Source organism: Ursus americanus, chromosome 3, assembly GCF_024610735.1.
Source record: "Ursus americanus isolate L20-20 chromosome 3, mUrsAme1.1.p, whole genome shotgun sequence".
In the NCBI taxonomy this organism is placed as follows: Eukaryota; Metazoa; Chordata; class Mammalia; order Carnivora; family Ursidae; genus Ursus; species Ursus americanus.
In genome coordinates this window covers 45162864-45183554 of record NC_142129.1, presented here as the reverse complement: position 1 = coordinate 45183554, position 20691 = coordinate 45162864, and the positions used below count along the sequence as shown (strand labels likewise).

The 20691-nt window shown below is 40.8% G+C and overlaps 1 long non-coding RNA gene across 1 annotated transcript in view; it reads right to left on the bottom strand.

Annotated features, from left to right (window-relative positions):
• LOC148110381 (uncharacterized) overlaps positions 1–20476 on the bottom strand; it is a 59570-nt gene extending 39094 nt beyond the window's left edge. The window contains exon 1 of the long non-coding RNA XR_015723917.1: positions 20334–20476. This is a non-coding gene — a long non-coding RNA (uncharacterized LOC148110381). The remainder of the gene's footprint in view (positions 1–20333) is intronic.
• Positions 20477–20691: the final 215 nt, after the last annotated feature.

Here is a 20691-nt window from a genome sequence, read left to right as displayed (position 1 = left end):
GGGTCCAAACTTGGTTGCCACTTAAGCTTTGCCATTTAAGTCAGTAGCGCCACCACGATGCCAGTCTCTCGGGCAGGAAATTCAGATGCCCTTGAGCTCCCGCCTCACGTCCGCTCTCTCCACGCAGCTGGTCATGAAAACCTGCCTCAGCCTCCGAACTCCAGTGGCTACAGCCTTGACCCCTGAATTCCGTGATCTTTCAGCCTGTCTACCACTGCCTTCCAAATCTGAAAACACTTTACGACTCCATGCTGTGGTTCTGGTTCCTTCACAAACTTGGCACGCCTTTCCCCGACCCCTTAAAAGTCCACCTTGAGCCTCTCCTCAAAAACTGCCCCACACAATAAATCCCAGCCATCAATTTCACCTCAACACCTCCTGCATTTCTAAACAATACCGCATAAATTAGAACTTAGGGATGGGAAGCGTGACTCCAGGGGAATTAGACTAATTCTTTGGTGTCTGGTTCTGCTTATTGGTTGTAACACCTTCCTCACTAAATCCTGAACTTCACCTTGTCCAAGTCATGGCACCAACACCCGACAGTGCCTTCCTTGCCCATGGGAGGATTCTTTTTTTTTTCTTTTTAAGATTTTATTTATTTATGTGACAGACAGCCAGCGAGAGAGGGAACACAAGCAGGGGGAGAGGGAGAGGAAGAAGCAGGCTCCCAGCAGAGGAGCCCGATGTGGGACTCGATCCCGGAACACCGGGATCACGCCCTGAGCCGAAGGCAGCCGCTCAACGACTGAGCCACCCAGGTGCCCCCCATGGGAGGATTCTAAAACTGGCTTAGAAGTTGGGCATCACCTCACCCGACGTTCCCTGGGTTCCTCCAGATGTGTTAGTTCCATTATCCAGCTCGATAAAAATACCTGAAGCAAAACCAGGCACATCTCTTCTTCACTGCTTCCTTCGCTGCTCAAGAGATAATCTGAGTGCCTGACCACTCAGAGTATGAATAATTTGTGTTTTCTATATTTTGTCTTTGTTAATACAGGTATAAAATATTTTTTAAATGGTGCTTGTGTGTATCAAATTATGAACAATTAGAAGGCGAAGTCCAGCTCATGGTTTTCAGCTCTGCTTGTACGTTTAAATAAATCACTAGAAAGACTTAAAAAAAAAAAAAAAGCAAATAAAAACCCGGATGTCTAAGCCTCTCTGATCACTTAGATCTGGCTCTGAAATGCAGCCTGTCGCTTGTAATGGTAAAATCTCCCCGGTGATTCTGATATGCAGCCCAGATTGAGAACCCAGAGCTGCTGGTTTAGACGTTGAAAATTGTGCTTTGGGGGGCACATGGCTGGCTCACTCGGTAGAGCATGTGACTCTTCATCTCAGAGTCCTGAGTTCAAGCCCCACGTTGGGCATGGAGCCTAGATAAAAACTTTTTTAAAGATTTATTTATTTATTTGAGAGAGAGAGAGTGTTGGGGGGGAAGGGGCAGAGTAAGAGGGAGAGAGAGAGAATCTGGAGCAGACTCCCTGCTGAATGGAGAGCCCAATGTGGGGCTCAGTTGCATGACCCAGAGATCATGACCTGAGCCAAAATCAAGAGGCAGATGCTTAACCGACTGAGCTACCCAGGTACCCCTAAATTTTTTTTTAAATTTTTTTGAAATAAATAAAACTGTGCTTTGGGTTTTGTTTTGTTTTGTTTTGTTTTTTTTAAGGATAAATAAGGCCACATCACAGACCCTCCATCCCCTAAAACCTGACAAAATGAACTACCAAAATAAGTAAACATCTTAAAGGTGAAAATCAGTAAGTAAATAAATAAATAAATATTCACCAGCAATGAAGCAAGGGAAGGAACCCAACCTTGCCATTAAACCCTAAACTTCAAAAGACGATCCCCAAAGAAAAAGACCAGATTTTCTGGGAAGAATGAAAGAGTTCCTAATCCTGCCACCCCATTTGGGTCAAGATGAGTAGACCTCTCTTCCCTCCTCAGAGTGGGGCTGGTGTGTGTGTGTGTGTATGTGTGTGAGGGGAGAAGGGGGATGTTGCTGGAGTGAGATGGGTGAAACAAGGGACAGGAACAACCAGCCCATCCCTGAATTAAGAGAACAAAACACATCCCAAAGGTCTCCTTCCCCATGATACTGTAGATATGTCTCCTCACCATTCGGAATCCACCCTGGTGCAGGACTTGATGCAAGTATCAGAAGACAGAGCAGAGTCCAGTCCCTCCAACAAAAATGTGTACTCACAGCTCGTCCTTCCTCCCGCGTGCAGACACAGACACAGAAACAGACAAGCAGGTTGGTTTGGCTGGGACACCGTGGTAGGCTCTGCTGGTCACTAAAATATCAAAATACTTCCATACCAGGAGGTAAATAAGCACTAGCTGAAGTGTCTCACACTGCTCTGGCCACCCCAGCCCCTTTCACAAGAAACCCCCCAACTCCAGACCACCTCTCAGTCTGGCAACTAAAGAAGTAACATGTGACCCACCACGGAGCCTTCGGGGGGCTCCTGCCCCAGAGCTATGGCTCACCTCTGTTCTGCTCACTCAGTGTCTGTCATGCCGGCTGTGAAGGACTTTGATATCATTCATTCCAGAAAGTACACAGAAGCCCACAGAAGAGAAATCGTTGTCGGATAAGATGGGAAGTGTGCCAAGGGGAATACACCAACAGTATACCAAAGCAAACAAATGGTCTGAACAGAGCTGCCGCCTTACACGTGAGCAAATGTAAATAAAATGACCTGGTGACTACATAAATACACAGCCAGCAAAAGAAGCAGCGTGGGGAACAGATGAAACCAGTTGGGAAGAAAAACTCACCTAAAAAACAGAAGTTCCTACAGGTAGGTATGCTGTGTTCTCAAAAGAACATGAATTCAGTAAGACGAGAGCTGATATGTGAGCTGATTATACAACAGAATGAAATAAAAAGGCAGATTGCAGAGCTAAGAAAACAACTTGGCCAAAATAACTCTATTCTGGAACAAATGAGTGAATTAGAAATAGCAAGAAATGTGGTTGAAAATGGGATAACAAAGGAGAAAGGCTTGAGAGGGCTGCAAAGACCAAAGTAATTCTTTTTTTTTTTTTTTTAAGATTTTATTTATTTATTCGGCAGAGATAGAGAAGGCCAGCGAGAGAGGGAACACAAGCAGGGGGAGTGGGAGAGGAAGAAGCAGGCTCATAGAGGAGGAGCCTGATGTGGGGCTCGATCCCATGACGCCGGGATCACGCCCTGAGCCGAAGGCAGATGCTTAACCGCTGTGCCACCCAGGCGCCCCAAGACCAAAGTAATTCTTGAGAGGAGGACTGTAGGAAGACAGAGCTGCTCCAGTATGTATATGCATAATTGGTGACCAAGAAAAGGCAAGGAAAAAGTATGGAAAGATAGAATTCAGGCAAGTTCTCCGGAAATGAAGGAATGAGTCTTCAGATTGAAAAAGTGTCCTATATTCTAGGAAATCTGACAGAAAGCCCTTGACACCAAAACATAACCTGATGGAGTTAATGAACTTCGAGAATGAAAAAATTGCGGCAGAGAAAGCAAGTCATCAAAGGGTGTAAACTTCTTTACAACAAGATTCAGTGCCAGGAGGTAATAGAGAAATGTCTCCAAAATTCTAAGTAGGAAAAAGAGTGGTTAAGTATATGATCGCCAGCCAAGTTGCCAAATATAATGTCAGGTACTCGGGCATGCGAGAGCTCAGGGAATAAACACCCACAACCCCTTCTTTAGGAAACCTTTTGATAGGAGAGTCTAAGCAAGTAGCTCAATGATGGAGGAGCTCGTAGCAGAAGGGCTGGTGGTAAGCATTGAATTTGTATAGAGAACCAAGACCAAACTGGGAATGATACATACAGGTTGCACCTATTATAAGCCTTAATAATATAACTAATAAATTAGGGGTGGGGAAGGGAAATATAAGAGTGTCAATCTCTTATTTTCGTAGCAGAGAGTTGATATTATCTTTAAAAAACAGCAAAAAAAACCATGGTTCACCTCTTTGTTGGTAACTTTTTAAAAAATAAGCTTGAATAGATTTTTAAATAGCTGTTGGGGGAAAAAATCTTTAATTGCTTTAGTTTACTTTGGCTTCTTGTCTTAAATGCAAGCAAAATAGCCGAGTGGTATTTTTTTGAATAAATGTAATTAGAAATAAATATGATAAATAAAAATGAGCGTAAATCTGTGTCTATAACAAGATCCTGTATCCTTTTATTTCAACCTGTGTAAAAAAAGAAGTCAAAACTGATAATCCAACAATAATGGTGGGTATTGTTAGATGGGTATTGATTTCGTTTTACTCTCTTTTTGTACTTTATTATATTGCTTCATTTTTATTTGAGAACCATGCTTTTTATTTTAAAATAGAGGTGGGGAGGTATTTTTAAAACAAGGTTAAAAAACACTGTGTAGTGTAGGTGGACGCCTGGTTTATGCTGCTCCTAATAACATTTGCTTCGTGACTCCTAGCAAGATACTTGAAGTTTTTAACTTAATCTCACCACACTTCGTCTTTTTGCACTGGTTATTTTTCACTCATGAGCCACTATCCCTTTAGGCAACAAAGATATTACTCATCTAAAACTCCCATTTTATGCAGTTCATAAGTGTTGTATTCTTTGGGGGCTAACCAGACAAATTGACCCCCAGGATGATACCTAGCGACTTGCCCAGGTCCTCTGAAGCAAATGAGAAGATGGAAAATGAGATCCTTTGGAGTGGCTGACGGTAAATCTCACGAGAGGAAGCCAGAAAGACTCAGCAACATGGGAATTTTGCACATGTATTGGCTGCAGTCCATCAGAGGAGCTAAGAGGTTTCTATCTTTGTGCCTCTCTGAGTTTGGAAATAAAATGTCAACCCCTTCCCCACCCAAGTGAAATTGCTGGGCAGTGGAGCTATGCCATGCCAATTGAGGTGCCATGCTGGCACCCTGACCTCAGGCCTCCAGCACTGGGAGAAGTAAACGTCTGTTGTTTGAGCCACACGGACTGTGGCATTTTGTTACAGCAGCCCGAGCTGATGAAGACAGTCCCTTTTCTCCGGGCTACAAACTGGGATGGCACGAGAATGACTCATCCGCAGCCTGCCCTCCCTTGGCTGCGGGGAGGTCTGCACTGGGAGGAGAGGAGGCCCACAGAGGAGCTGCGAGATGGCAGCACCGAGGGGCGGAGAGCAAGAGCAAGAGAGAATGTGGGGTGCTGGATCAGACCGTGCCTGGGGCCAGCTCCGCGAGTAATACCTCCCCCTTTATGTGGATGTAATTGGCATTAGGCTTCTGTCACTTGTAACTGAGAGAAACTTGAGAAACTTTGAAATACATCCGAGACATTTGCCCTTGGCCAGATTATCATATTTCTCTCTCAATGCTTTCCGCCTCCACTGAATATATGGACATGAACTTTTGTGGTAAACAGAAGAAAACTGAGCAACATGCCAAAACGGGAGTCTCCTGGGAGTCCGATTCCGTCAGAAGGATTTGGTACCACCGCAGCACCAGAACGCTGGGCTGATGCTTTGGTTCCTGTTAGGCTTCCCTCCTCACCCTCCTTCCTAAATAGAAATGATAATGATGAATATTTAGGTACTACCTGGAACAGTGTGCGGAATGGCAGATAGCAAGTCTCACATAACCTTCAGAACAACCACGAGGTACAGGCTGTCACTGACACCATTAATACATGACGAACTGAGACTTGGACATGTCGCCCTGACTGGCCAGGTAGCATGTGTGCGCGAGGTGCGACAGAGCCGAGAGGCCACACGGGCTGCCCCCACGCCCACTGCACCTAGACACCAAGGAAATTGCATCCTCCGGAGGGACATCTTTAGACTGTTCATAAACGCCATCACTTCTATTACACTTCAGGCTTTTTCTTTTAAGTTCCTCTTAGTCGATTTGATTGAATCTTACTCAGGGTTGGCAGGAGAGGAAGTTTCTAGTAAAAGAATATTATTTAAGAATCTCGCATTTTAGAAAATAAGATATTTAATCAGACACCAAAACAGAGATCTCTGTCTAATAATACAGCTTCTCGCCAGTCCCCACGTTGTAAAACTGACTTCTGTCAGCAGACGTGTTTCCACGCCTGGGCAAGAAACCAAACGCCGCAAACAAATGAATACCCATGGTATGGCAGGCATTGTGATAGGTGCCTTGCGGACACAAAAATGACTCAGAGACACTTCCTGCTCTCCAGGAATTTGTAATCTAGGGATGGAGATAAGATGCGTTCTTGAATAACTGTGCCATGAAACAGAATGTAGTACTCGCGCTACAAGAAGTATAAACAGGGCGCCTGGCTGGCTCCGTAGGTACAGTGTGCAACTTGATCTAGGGATTGTGAGTTCAAGTCCCATGATGGGCATAGAGCCTACTAGAAAAGAAAAAAAAAGCATAAACACAATGCTTTAGGAGCCCAGAGCAAGGACTTTGTCTTTTTAGATGAGGGCGTAGGACACAGGCTTCCTAGAGAGGCTGGCAGTGAAGTTGGGGACTAGGAATGGTGTGCCCGTTAGGATTCTTTTGGTTGCAAGTGTCTGGAGACCCGACAAACACTATCCGCCAACTCACCTCACTGACATGCACAGAACACGGCATCTATTTGCAGAATACACGTTCTTTTCAAGTACATGTGGGACATCCACCAAGTTGAGCCCATATGCTGGACCATAAACCATTTAAAATCCCTGATGTGAAGAAAGATTCTGGGAAGATGAGAGTGTAATAGTTCAGTCTCTGAACTCTCATGTAAGAACAGAAGGGCTAGACAGCAAAACCAGAAGTTCGTGAACAGCTACAAAACTAGGTGTATTCATTCCCTAGGGCAATAGCAATCACCACAAACATGATGGCTTAAAACAATAGTCCTTTATTCTCTCTGTTCTGGAGGCTGGACATCCAAAATCAAGGTGTTACGTGGGCCATGTTCCCTCTCTAGGCCGTAGGGAAGAAGCGTTCTTTACCTCCTGCTGGCTTTTGATGTTGTCAGCCATCCTTGGTGTGCCTGGCTTGTGGCAGCATAACTCGGATATCAGCCTCTGTCTTCACATAGCTGTCTCTTCCCTGTGTCTCCAAATCCCTCTCTTTGTAAGAATACCAGTCATTGGATCTAGGGTCGATCCTTATTCTGTATGACCTCATCTTAACTTGCTTATATATCTGCAAAGACTCTATTTCCAAATGAAATCACATGCACAGGTACCAGGAATTAGAATTTAACTGTATCTTTTGGAGGGACACAATTCAACCTGTAACACTAGGTGGCATTATACCTAAGAATTTGGTAAGGAAGGCTTTCCGGCAAGATAGGAACAAGGTAGGGATGTTTGCTCTCAGCACGCCACTCCTATTCATGATTGAAGTTGAGCTCCTAGCAATGCAGTAAGGCAAAAAAAGAAAAGAAAACGTATACAGATTGAAAAGGAAGACATAATACCTTTTATCTGCAAGTGATATATGTAGAAAACCCTAAGGACTCTACAAAGACTAGTAGAATTAATAGCCGAACTTAGGATGCTTATAGGACACAAGATCAGTATAGAAAAATTAATTGTATTTCTACATACTAGCAAAAAACAAACTGTAAAACATAATGCCACTTAAAATATTATAAAATATTATAAAATCTATAAAATAATCAGGAATAAATTTAATAAGGTATGTACCGAACCTCTACACTGAAAACTATAAAACATATCTAAGACCTCAAATAAATTTTTAAAGGTGTACCATGTTCCTAGTAGAACATCTGCTAATGATAGGATGTCTCTGTTATGTTGGTTGGTTGTTTTTTTTTTTTCACTCCACCAAGCAATTCTCCCAACAGCAGCTGGGTGTCCTACAGTTCAACTCAATTCAGTTCTGCCATTATCTACCCACAAAAAGCATCAGATTCCACCAGTTAAGGGCTCAGTCCTACAGGATTGCCACCCTCCCTTCAGGTGCCACTCACAAGTCCAGGTTGTGTTACCTATCCAGCTGTAACTCAGAGGTTCCCACAGCCTCCTTCTTGAGTTTGATTAGTTTGCTAGAGTGATTCACAGAACTCCGAGAAACGTCTACTGACACTGAGCAGCTTATTATAAAAGGATATAGCTCGGGAAGAGCTAGAAGGAGGTGATGCATAGGGCAAGGTATGCAGGAAGGTGCAAAGATCATCCATGGCCTCTCCAAGTGCACCCTCTTCCAGCATTTCCCCGTGTTCAGCGCAAAGGTCTCTGAACCCCATCCTTTTGGGTCTTTTATCGAGCTTTGTTACTGATTAAATCATTGGCCATTGGTGATTGAACTCCATCTCCAGCCCCTCTTGCCTCTCTGGAGGTCAAGGACAGGGACTGAAAGTTCCAACCCTCTAATCACATGGTTGGCCCCCCTGGCAACCAGCCCCTGTCCTTAAGTGCTTTCCAAAGTCATCTCATTAACATAAGATCAGGTGTGGTTGAAAGGGGTTTATTATTAATAATAACATGCCTTTATCACTCTTACAATTTAGGAAATTCCATGGGCTTTATTATCTCTGTGCCAGAAACAGAAGACCAAATATAAATTTATTCTAGATCGTAGTATCACAATGTCATTTATTCCAAAATTCATCTAAAGATTCAGTGCAATCCCAGTAAAAATACCAGCATGTGGATATGACACCAAAAGCATGAACAACAAAAGAACAAAGATAAATTGGACTTCATCAAAATTTAAAACTTATGTGAGTCAAAGACATTGTTGAGAAAATGAAAAAATAAACTATAGAATGGGAGAAAATATTTATAAATCATATATCCGAGGGACTCATATCCAGAATATACAAAGAACACATAACTCAATAAGAAAAAGACTAACAACCCAATTTAAAAATGGACAAAAGAGAAATTCTCTGAAGAAGATATACAATGGCCATTAAACACATGAAAAGATGCCCAACATCATTAGTCATTAGAGAAATGCCAATCAAAGCAAAAATGAGATCCGCCTTCACGCCTACTAGAATGACTGTCATGAAAAACAAAACAGAAAACAGAAAATAACAAGTGTTGGCGAGAAGATGGAGACATTGGAAACTGCGCATTGCTGGTGGGAATGTAAACTGGCCCCGCTGCTATGGAAACAGTCTGGCAGTTTCTCAAAAGCTAAACATAGAACTACCGTAAGATGTAGCAGTTCCACTCTCAGGCATAGACCCAAAGGAGTTGAAAGCAGGGGCTTGAAGAGACACTTGTACGCCAATATTTATTGCAGGCTATTCACAATAGCTGAAAGGTAGAAATAACCCAAGTGTCTACCAACAGATACACTGATAAACAAAATGTGTGTCTATGAAAAGAATGGATTACTCAGCTATAAAAAAGGAATGATGTTCTGATACAGCCTATCACAGGGATGAATCTTGAAAACATGATACCAAATGAAATACGCAGGTACAAAGGAGCTATACTGATGGTTACACTTATATGAAATAGCTAGAATAAGCAAATTCATAGAGACAGAAAGTCGAAGCTACCATGGTCTGGGAGGAGGAAAAATGGAGACTTACTGCATTCTAGCCACAGAATTTCTGCTCGAGATGATGAAAATGCTCCAGAACTAGAGATTGATGCTGTTCATACTACGTTGTGAATGTACGTAGTGCCACCGAATTGTTTACTTGAAAACTATTAAAATGGCGAATTTATGTTGAATGTATTTTACTATAATCTTTAAAAATTAATAAAGTAATATGCCAAAAATCACTTGTGAATTCTATAATTTGAATTATATACTTGAATTTTACACTTGTACACTTTAAATGAGTAAATTGCTTTTTATCTCAATAAAACTGTTAGGGGAAAAAAAACACTGGTAGAAGAACATTTTGTAGAAATTGATGAACTAAGCCTAATGTTTATGTGGAAATATAGAGGACCTAGAATAAATGAACAATCTTGCAAGTTAACATGTTGGAGGACTTACATTAGCTAATTACAAGATTTTCTATAAAGGTGAAATAATCAGGATGGTATGGTATAAAGATCTGGGGAACAAGAGAGAGTTCAGAAATAAACCCAGACTCATACAGTCAGATAATTTTTGGTCAAAATCAAAGTAATTCAGTGGTGAAAGGAAGATCTTTTCAACAAAAGGTTGAAAGGAACAAATGCCTATCTATATGGGGGAAAATGAACCTTGACCCGTATCTCACACCACACAAAAAATAATTCAAAGTAGATCATATAAATAAGTGTAAAAGTAAAAAAGCCTAAAGGTTCTACAAGGAAATTAGGGCAATATCTTTTGTGAATTTGGGGTACACAAGATTTCTTGGGACACAAAAGCACTAATGATAAATGTATGTAAATCATATTTAGATTTAAAAAGTTAAATAGGGGCGCCTGGGTGGCACAGTGGTTGGGCGTCTGCCTTTGGCTCAGGGCGTGATCCTGGCGTTGTGGGATCGAGCCCCACATCGGGCTCCTCCGCTATGAGCCTGCTTCTTCCTCTCCCACTCCCCCTGCTGTGTTCCCTCTCTCGCTGGCTGTCTCTCTCTGTCAAATAAATAAATAAAATATTTTTAAAAAATTAAAAAAAAATAAAAAGTTAAATAAAAATCACGTTCCCAGGAACAACAAGTTTAAAAATAGCAGGGCCAATGTTGCAAGGTCAGAATAGCCAGATCAAAACAGCGAGTTCAAAAGATGGTATTCCCACACATCAGTTAGGAAATACACAAACACCATAGGGAAAGTTACAAAGGATATGACCAGGTAACTCACAAATGAGAAAATGCAAATTGGATTAATAAAGGGGGATGGTTCAGTCGGTTGAGCATCTGACTCTTGGTTTCAGTTCAGATCATGATCTCATGGTCCTGGGATCAGCCCCATATCGGGCTCCACCCTCCACAGGAAGGTGGCTTGAGGATTCTCTCCTCAGCCTTCTGCCCCTCCCAGCTCGCAAACAAACAAACAAACAAATAAATAAATCTGTAAAAAGTGGGGGTTGGTGAGCATGGTTTCTTCTGTTCACTGGCCATTCGGGGTTCTCTCTCTGGGTATTGCTGATATTGATACTGTTCATTTTTCTCTTGGATTGTTGCTTTTCTTTTGAATTCTAATTATATTGATTATATGAGTAGCAAATATCTTCTCTTGGATAGTGGCTTGTCTTTTCACTTTGTATCTCATGACTTTTGTTATAAAACAAGTTTTTAATTTTAATATAATCAAATGTATCAGTGTTTCCTTTCTGATTAGGGTTTGTTGTGCTAATTTGGTTTGGTTTGGTTTGAACATTTGGTTTGGTTTAGAAAATAATTCTGTATGCAGGTATCCCTAAAATGTCATGGGATATTCTTCCCAATCATTTTATAAATTTTCACCTTTAGGTCTTTAAACCGCCTGGAAATTATTTGTGTATGGAGTGTGGTTTGGATTAATTTTATCTTCTCTTTATGGACAACCACTTTTCTCAGCACCACTGGGGCTATCGTTTTCCTATAAGTTAAATGCCATTGCTACCATATGTAAATGAGTTTAATTCTAGGCTCTGTTCCATTGCACTTGCCTAATTGTCTCTGTCTGGGCCAATACCACACTATTACTTAAAGAAATTGCTATCTGTTTGGAATCCATTCCCTCCATTCCACTCCCACATCTCTTGTGTTTTCTCTTAAAAAGAGTTTTGATCATTCTTCACCCTTTAATTTGCTGTATGAATTTATGGATCGTCTTGTCAAGTTCTGAAACATACCTTGTTAAAATTTTTATTATAATCACACTAAATTTATTAGACTGATTTGGGGGTTTACAAATTGTTACTGTTATAAAATTACATCTTCCCATCAATAAATATGGTTAATATTTTCATCTATTTAGCTATTCTACTATGTTCTTCAATAAAGTTTTGTATTTTTATTTATAAAAGTCTTGTACATCTCTTGTTATATTTATTCCTAGGTGACTTATACTTTATTGTTGCCATTGAAAAATATATCTCTTAATTTTAAATCACATTTTATAATTTTTCTTGCTGGTCAATAGCAATGTAATTGATTTTACATATCTGCTTTATATTCAACAACCTTGATAAACTCTTATTTCTAGTAGTTTGTAAATTCTTTTTATTTTTAAATTTTTTCCTTTCCAATCTTTATAACTTTTATTTCCTTTTTCTTGTCTTATCACACTAGTGAAACACTCCAGCACAATGTTGAATAGAAGTAGTGGTGGAACAAATCATTGTGTTCCTGAGCTCCAAGGGAATACTTTCAACACTTCACAATTATATATGATTTTTGCTATATAATTTTGAAAATTGCTGTAATTTTGGTAGCTACCATTTACCAGGCTAAGGAAGCTGCTTCTCTTTTCTAGAAAGTTTATTATGAAACAATGTTGCATATTATTAAAGGGTTTTCTACATTTATTGAGATAAACATATGGTTTTCTCCTGTAACCAGTTAATATGGTAAATCTCACTAATAGACTTTCTAATTTGAGCCATCTGTGCATTCCTAGGATGAATCCAACTTGGTAATGATGTATTTTTAATAGGCATTTCTGGATTCAGTTGACTAATGTTTTATTTAGGATTTTTGCATCTCTGTTTAGAAGTGAGGTTAGCCTTTAATAATTAGTTTCTCCTCCTGTCCTTATCTAATTTTGCCATCAGGATTATTTTTACTTCATAGAATGAAGTGGGCAGTGTTCCCTCATTTTATATTCACTGGAACAGTTTGTTTAAGATAACGATTATATGTTCTTTGAAGTTTGGGTCTGACTGGCAAAATCTTCTGAGCTTAATGGCTTGTTTTATCTTTTTTGGGGGGGTGGGTTTTAAAACTTCTGATTCAAATTATAAATGTAACCAAAATTATATTTCTTCTTGAATAATTTTATTAAGTTATATTTTTCTTAAAAACTGCATTTTTTTAAAAGATTTTATTTATTTATTTGGCAGAGAGAGAGACAGCCAGAGAGAGAGGGAACACAAGCAGGGAGAGTGGGAGAGAAAGAAGCAGGCTCCCAGCCAAGGAGCCTGATGCGGGGCTCGATCCCATAACGCCGGGATCACGCCCTGAGCTGAAAGCAGATGCTAAACGACTGAGACAACCAGGTGCCCCTAAAAACTGCATTTTGTATATGTTTTCAAGTTACTGTTATGAATGCCAAGTAGAATTGTGCACAAATGACCCTGAGAGCTTACACTGGGTAGACTGGACAAGAAGCTGGCTAGTCCTGGCCCTGCCTTCTCCTAGAGGGAGAGGCTGCACCCAAATCCAGCTTCCCAAAGTCCCCTTCCTTTGGCTCCCCCACAGCACCTGCCCCCAGGTCTCCAGGTGCTGGGCAACTGGTTTTCTCAGCAACTTCTATAAACATCACTCTGCCAAGCAGTCTGCTTGCCTCCCCTTGACAAGTTCATCACCCAGGTCCTGACATGACCCCTTACCATGGTAGGAGGGCAGACACCCACATATCTTGTCTCATCTTGCTGGCTCTTGTGTTGTAGTTTAACCCCCCAAAAGAGCCTGTTCCTTATCTCAAACTGTTTCACATTGTGGAATTCATCCTGAGCCCAGACACCCGACAGGTGGTGACAGTGAAGGAAACTACCTTGCATAGCACTAATACATAATTATCCTTAGTATTATGATTACATCTCCACTGTTTTGCAGTTTATATCCTATGTGTCAGTTCTAATTATGTATCTGTGCCTCCTCGATCCTTTCCTCTCTTTCTTTCTGACTCACTGCATCAAGTACAGTAAAGGTTTGCCGTGGTGGTTTTTTACTTTTAGAGTATTTCAGATTTACAGAAAAGTTGCAAAGAAAATCCAGAGTTCCTGTATAACCTTCACTCATCTTCCCTAATGTTAGCAACTCACCTAACCATGAACATTTGTTAAGAAATTAACATTACAATTACCTTAGTACAACACTATGAACTACTGTACAAACATTATTCAGATTTTTATGAATTTTTTCTTTTTTTTTTAAGATTTTATTTATTTATTCGACAGAGATAGAGACAGCCAGCAAGAGAGGGAACACAAGCAGGGGGAGTGGGAGAGGAAGAAGCAGGCTCATAGCGGAAGAGCCTGATGTGGGGCTCGATCCCAGAACGCCAGGATCACGCCCTGAGTCGAAGGCAGACGCTTAACTGCTGTGCCACCCAGGCGCCCCTAGATTTTTATGAGTTTTTTCACTAATGTCTCTTTTCTGTTCCGGGATCCAGTCTGGCATACCACATTGCATTTATTGTCATCTGACTTAATTTTTCAAAATGCAATTGTATTGGGCAAAATTTACACACCATAAAATTTAAAGTATACAGTTCAATGGTTTTTATTATATTTATATTTATTATATTATATTTATTATATTTACAAAGTTGTACAATCCCCACCATAGTCTAACTTTAGAACATTTGCATCACCCCTCAAAGAAGCCCTGTACCATTAAGCAGTCACTCCCCATTCCTCCCTCCTCCAACCCTAGGCAACCCCTGATCTGCTCTCTGTATCCATGAATTTTCCTATTTGGAGGCTTTCATATAAATGGAATCGAACACTATGTGGTCTTTTCTGACTACCTGTTTTCACGTAGCATGTTTTTGGGGTTCATCCACATTGTAGTGTACACCAATATTCATTCTGCTTTATTGCTGAAAAGTATTCTGCTGTATGGATATACATTTTGTTTACCCATTCATCAGTGGTTGGGCATTTGGATTGTTTCCATTTTCTGGCCATTATGAATAAGGCTGCTGTGAATATTTATGCACCAGTGTCTGTGGTGGCACATATGTTTTCATTTCTCTTGGATATATACCTAGGAGCAGAGCTGTTTGGTACTATGGTATCTCCATGTTTAACATTTTGAGGAACTGTCAAAACTGTTTTCTAAAGTGGTCACACCATTTTTTAATTCATCAGTGTAGGAGGGTTCCAATTTCCCCAGTTCTCACCAGCATTCGTTATTACCTGGGTGGCTTTTTTGAATTATTGTAGATATTTTCATGGGTGTGAATGGTATCTTGTGGTTTTGATGTGCATTTCCCTAATGACTAATGATGTTGAGCACCTGATCAAGTGCTTATTGGCCATTCACGTATCTTCAAAAGAGAAATGCCTATTCGAATCCTTTGCCCAATTTTCTGAGTTATTTATTTTCATGTTACTGAGTTGTAAGCGTTCTTTATATATTCTGGATACAAGTCCCTTTTCGGATATATGACTTTTAAATATTTTCTCACGGTCTGTGGGTTATCTTTTCACTTTTTTGATGATACCATTTGAAGCATAAAATTTTTTAGATTTTGATGAAGTCCAATTGATCAAATTTTTTATTTTATTGCTTGGGCTTTTGTTGTTGTATCTAAGAAGTCATTAGCTAAGATCATGAAGATTTACTCCTGTGTTTTTTTCTTAGAGTTTTATAGTTTTGGATGTATAATCCATTTCGAGTTAAGTTTTATATATGATATAAGACAGGGGTCCAATTTCATCCTTTCGCATCTGGATATCTGGTTGTCCTGGCACCATTTGTAGAAAAGATTATTCATTTCTCACTTAGTTTTCTTGGTGTGTTTGCCAAACTTCAATTGACCATTAATGTAACAGTTTATTAATGTCACACTGTCTTGATTTCTGTCACTTTGTAGTAAATTTTGAAGTTGGAAAGTCTAAGTCCTCCAATATTCTTTTTGAAGATGGTTCTGGCTATTCCATGTCATCTTATTTTCACTTTTTTTTTTTTCTTTCTTTCTTTTCCTTTTCCTTTTTTTTTTTTGTCTTGTGATTGTTCTCTATTTTATTGATTTCTATGTTTATTTCTATATGTATTTATTTATTATTTCCCAGCTTCTACTTTTCCTGGGTTTGTCATATTTGTTTTAGAATTGGAAAATCGACATTTCTCTTACTATTTTTCAGGCTTTCTTCTTTTCTAACGTATGTAGTTAAGGCCATGAATGACTCAAGTCCTACTTTGGCTCTATCCCACATGCTCAACTCTGTATTGTTGTCATTGTCTTTTGGTGCTAAATACGTACTCACTTCCGTTAAGCGTTCTTTTTTGATGCATGAACTGTTTAGAAATGAGTTTTTATGTTTTTCAAGGGGTTATCTTTACATTCACTAATTTCAAATGGTAGTACATTGTAATCAGAAAACCTTGACTCTTCTGGTGCCCACGGAGTGAGGTAAATTATGTTGTACAAATCTTCCCTGTTCTATTTTTGTCTGCCACATTCTGAGCGTGACTTTGTCTGTCTTACTATCTCAGTCTTGCAATTATGCTACGTCATTTGGTGCCTAAAACAGGGGAACGGTTGAGTATTTCTGGGAAATTCCTCATGTTTTCATTTTGCTCCTTCTTACCCCTAAAAAATGTAAAAATTGTCATCTTTTTTCCTAATATCAACATGATTACACTGTCCTCTGACCCCTGCTGTGGCTACTGAATAATGTGCTTCCAGTTTTTAAAAAATATGTATTTACGTGGTATAATTTTTTTGCCATTCCATTATTTTCAGTCTTTCTGAGTCATTAGATTTTAAGTGTGCCTACCGTGAGCAGCATGTGGTTGGGGTTTTGTGTCTGATATTTGAGAGCCTATTTTTAAATTAACGGATTTAGAACATACATACATACGTGTGCGTGTGTGTTATTGTTTCTGCTGACTCTCACGGACGATATTTCCTTCTGCATCTCACCATTGTTGCTTGTGAGCTCATCTTTACAGGAGTCTGTTTTTTCTGTGAGAAGGCCCTGTGGCCCGAGTCTTGGGTGTATCCCTCAAGAGTTGTTTTGAATTTGCCACAGAGAGATCACCATACCTATACCACCTTTTTGGTCATGGATCATCATGGTTCTTGGATCATCTGCAAATTTGAACCCCCAGGTTTGGGGTAGATCTGGAGATTTTCTTTCTCAGAAGGACATTTTACCCACTCACGCAGAAGCACACAAATACCTTTTGTCTCTGTCTGCTGGTGGATCGGTGTTTTTCCTAATCTACTCTTCCGGGAAAGCGCAGCCTTTTAAAGACTGCTTTATTCAGGGATCCCAGACCTAACACCACCTGCAGCAGCATCTCACGCCCTAGCCCTTACTTTCCTCTTTGTTGCTGACATGCTTGGGCCTTCCTTTCTCTCCTGCCACTTCATTCACACATTTAAAATAATGTTTGCTGTATTGTCGCAAGCATTTCTAGGCAATGTGGCAGGAGAGTTTTTAGATTCTTTTTTCCTCTCATGAGAATTGGAAGTCTCGTTCCATCCTTTTAAAAACTATGATGTTAATCATTTTCTCTATAAGAATCGTAAAAAATTGACGATGTGTATAAAAGTGTTAGGAGGAGGGATGCCTGGGTGGCTCAGTCAGTTAAGCATCTACCTTGAACTCAGGTCATGATCTCGGGGTCATAGGATTGAGTCCTGCATCGGGCTCCCTGCTCAGCGGGGAGTCTGCTTCTCCCTCTGCCCCTCACCCACCCCCTCACCCACCCCGCTCCTGTTCTCTCTCTCTCTCTTGCTCTCTCTCTCTCAAATAAATAAATAAAATCTTTTTTAAAAAAAAGTGTAAGGAGGAAAACATAAGCTACTCATAATACCACCACCTAGTAGTGAGCACTACATATGTGTCTAGATATACACACAAATATATGTATATGTACGTATGCTCCTATTACATAGCTGTGTGCATATGTGTCCATCTGTTTATTGCTTTTTTAGCCTGATATTGCATTCGTTTTTCATTATATCATTAAAATGCATTAAACTTACTTTTTGATACCCTTCAACCTAGAAATGAAAACTGGAATACCTTCTTTAAGAGCCCCATCACCCCAATCGCTTTATGCCACTGACAAATGCTTTGCATTTAAAGCAAGGTAATGTATCTCTCCCACAGAAATGATTCTCATTGACTGTTCTGAATAACTAGTTATATTTGAATATATTTGCTGCAATCCAATCTTAGACGCTCCCCCCTTCTAGTTTTCTTATTAAAGTGGTTCTCTTAGTGAAGGTTGGAATGTCTGAAGCGGCTCCCCAACACAGTTGCTATATATGAGAGAACAGAATTTACTAGCAAGACTCTCCCTGGGCCAGAGTGTAAAGTTAATCCGAAACCAAAGTTGGGGAATGACAAATATGCTTGCTGGAATGCCATTCCCCTCCTCTCCTTCTAAAAGTAGTTTGGCTTTGGGAGACCAGGCACTGTGTTCCACTTGGCCTTGCAAATGTAGGTCTAACTTTGGCGTAGCCTTTCCGTCTGCCCTCCCAGCGTCCATGCCCCAGCTGACATGACTGTGGAAGTCAGGTTGCACATTACAGAGGAGAAAATCCTGGAAAATGTAAGGGGCAGGCGGGGTCGAAGGATGGAAAGCATTCTTGGGAGACCAGGGTTTTTACTTCCTGGCAATCAAGAAATCAACTCACGCTCATGCAGCATGAGGAAATATGCATTTCCTGGGCCCTCCCCGGTTAAGTCACTGCTATGCCATGTCTCAGCCAAATGGATTTCAGTTCCAGATCCGGTTCTTGAAACTCGAATTAGTTCAAGTTAGATTCGTGGTATTTACAGTAGAAACAATAGTCTTAAAATCCAACACTTTTGATTTCCAACAGCCAGGAATTATGAGGAAAAAAAGCATTTCAAGTTTCAAAAGGCTATCCTCTAAAAAGACCAGTGTACAAAGCCTTTGTAGGTAAACAGAATATTAGAAAGAAATTAGAATAATAATTGGACGGCTCTCTTTCCTGAAGATTAAGATTGCCTAGACTTTAGTCAATCTTTTTATTAAAAAAAAAAAAAAGATATAAAAAGACTCAGATGCTGGTGAGTTCCTAAAAAGGGCACAAAACTCCGTCAGTGGCCAAAGAGCTGTGCAGGGCAGTCATGCAGAAGAAGGTGTGTGGAGGGCGGCCTGCCAGGACATGGCGAGCTGGGGAGCTGGGATGGCCGAAATTCATCACGTCTCAGTCACACCTCTCTCCAGGGAGATGGGCATGGACTAAATGCTTCCCCTGAAGCGAGGGTGCCCAAGACATCTAGGGGTAACATATGGAGAGCCGGAAATGTGTGAAAATACCCTGAATTGAGTGAAACCTAAAAGGCCTGGAAAATGCCAAAATGCCTGAGTTTACCTGGAGCTACCTGATTGCTTTTCTGCCAGCAGGTGGAACGAGGGCTCAAAACTGAATTGTGCTACAGGACAATAAAGTTCAGTCGCTTGTGCATTTGAGTTCGTGGCCTATGAATGTCTTGCCCACCAGACATTGAGGAGCAAAATGAGGGAGTTGATTTTAAGCATGCAGGTGGGTGTCTCGTGGAATCCAAGGAGAAAAGTGTGAGCTGGACTCAGAAAGGACTAGAAATGGGAATTGGCAAGTCATCAAGGTCCTTTCTCAGCTCCCATTCTGCTTTTCTCTGCATATCTACTTTCCTCTTCTCTCTTTGAGCATGGGCCTTCTCCGATACCCCCATCCATGTGCCAGAATATAGTGGCATCTAGATCTTAAGTTCTGTGGCAGTTCTAGCCACATACAGATTCTAACTTTGTGTCTCTTGGTCTCAATTCCAAATTCTTGCACAAGAATCTGAATGGCCCACGTGAGCCCCATGTCTGTCTCCCTCAATTCAATCCACAGTGACCCAAGGGGCCGTGGCCAGTGGTACAGAGATGACTGCTGGGGGTCCATCACCCTGATTCAGAGCTCAGTCCCCAGGAAGCCGGAGATGGTTGTGAGCTTGGAAGGCACCCCAAAAGATGATGATGTCTCATTCACCATGAGGCTTGTGCCTCACATTCCCCATCTACAAAGTAAGAAGAAGAATATCTATAACATCCCTATTTCTAGTGAAGGCGGAGGGAACTAACATGTACTGACTTATCTTCATGTACCAGCCTCTACAGCAAGTTAACCAGGTTATCTTAGCTGCTCCTGGAAACAACCCTAGGAGATGGGCATTTTATTTCTATCTTTATAGATAAGGGAATTGATGCTCACTGAGGTTAAATCTCCTAGCTGCTCAGTTGTAGAGCTCAGCTGTGAACCGAGACACATCCAGGGCAGTGGCCCGAGAAAAGGCTGTTAGTAAGACTGAGAGGACGTCTGGAAGCTGTGCATTACATTCCCAGCTATTAATAAATTGCATGAGACAGTATCTTACACGTAGTAACTGCTCAGAATTAAAAGTCTCATTAACGAGAGCACCGACCCTTCAATTACAGCAGAAGTCTTATCATCATGACGCGTCGGCTCACATTTATCCACCAAACACTTCTGGGAAGTGGGCACCCATCTGCCTTAAGAGGTTTCTGCCAAGACACATTTGATTAAAAATGAAAAGAGAGATGAAAACAGCAGCAGATACCTGTTTTAACTGTAATCGATGGATCAGAGAGGTTCGAAAGCTTCCATTGCCACTTCTTGCTGAGCTGTGAACTTCCCGGCTTCCCGGCCTGTTTTCACAGGCTTTAGAATGTGCTCTGATCTGCTGACCTCCTGAAGCTAAATAGAACTGTTCTTGGTAGGTGCTGAGCAGATACCCAGAGCTCAGGCTCTCTTTGTAAATGTTTGCTGAATGAAAGGTTTGTCAATAGGTAATGATTAATCACCTACTGTATCCTCAGCCCTGAGAATGCGAAACCTCTAAGGTAACAGTCCGTGACTCTGAGAACAGACAATTTTCTCTGTGCAATAAAAAACCTCAGAACCTAACTAGTAGGAAA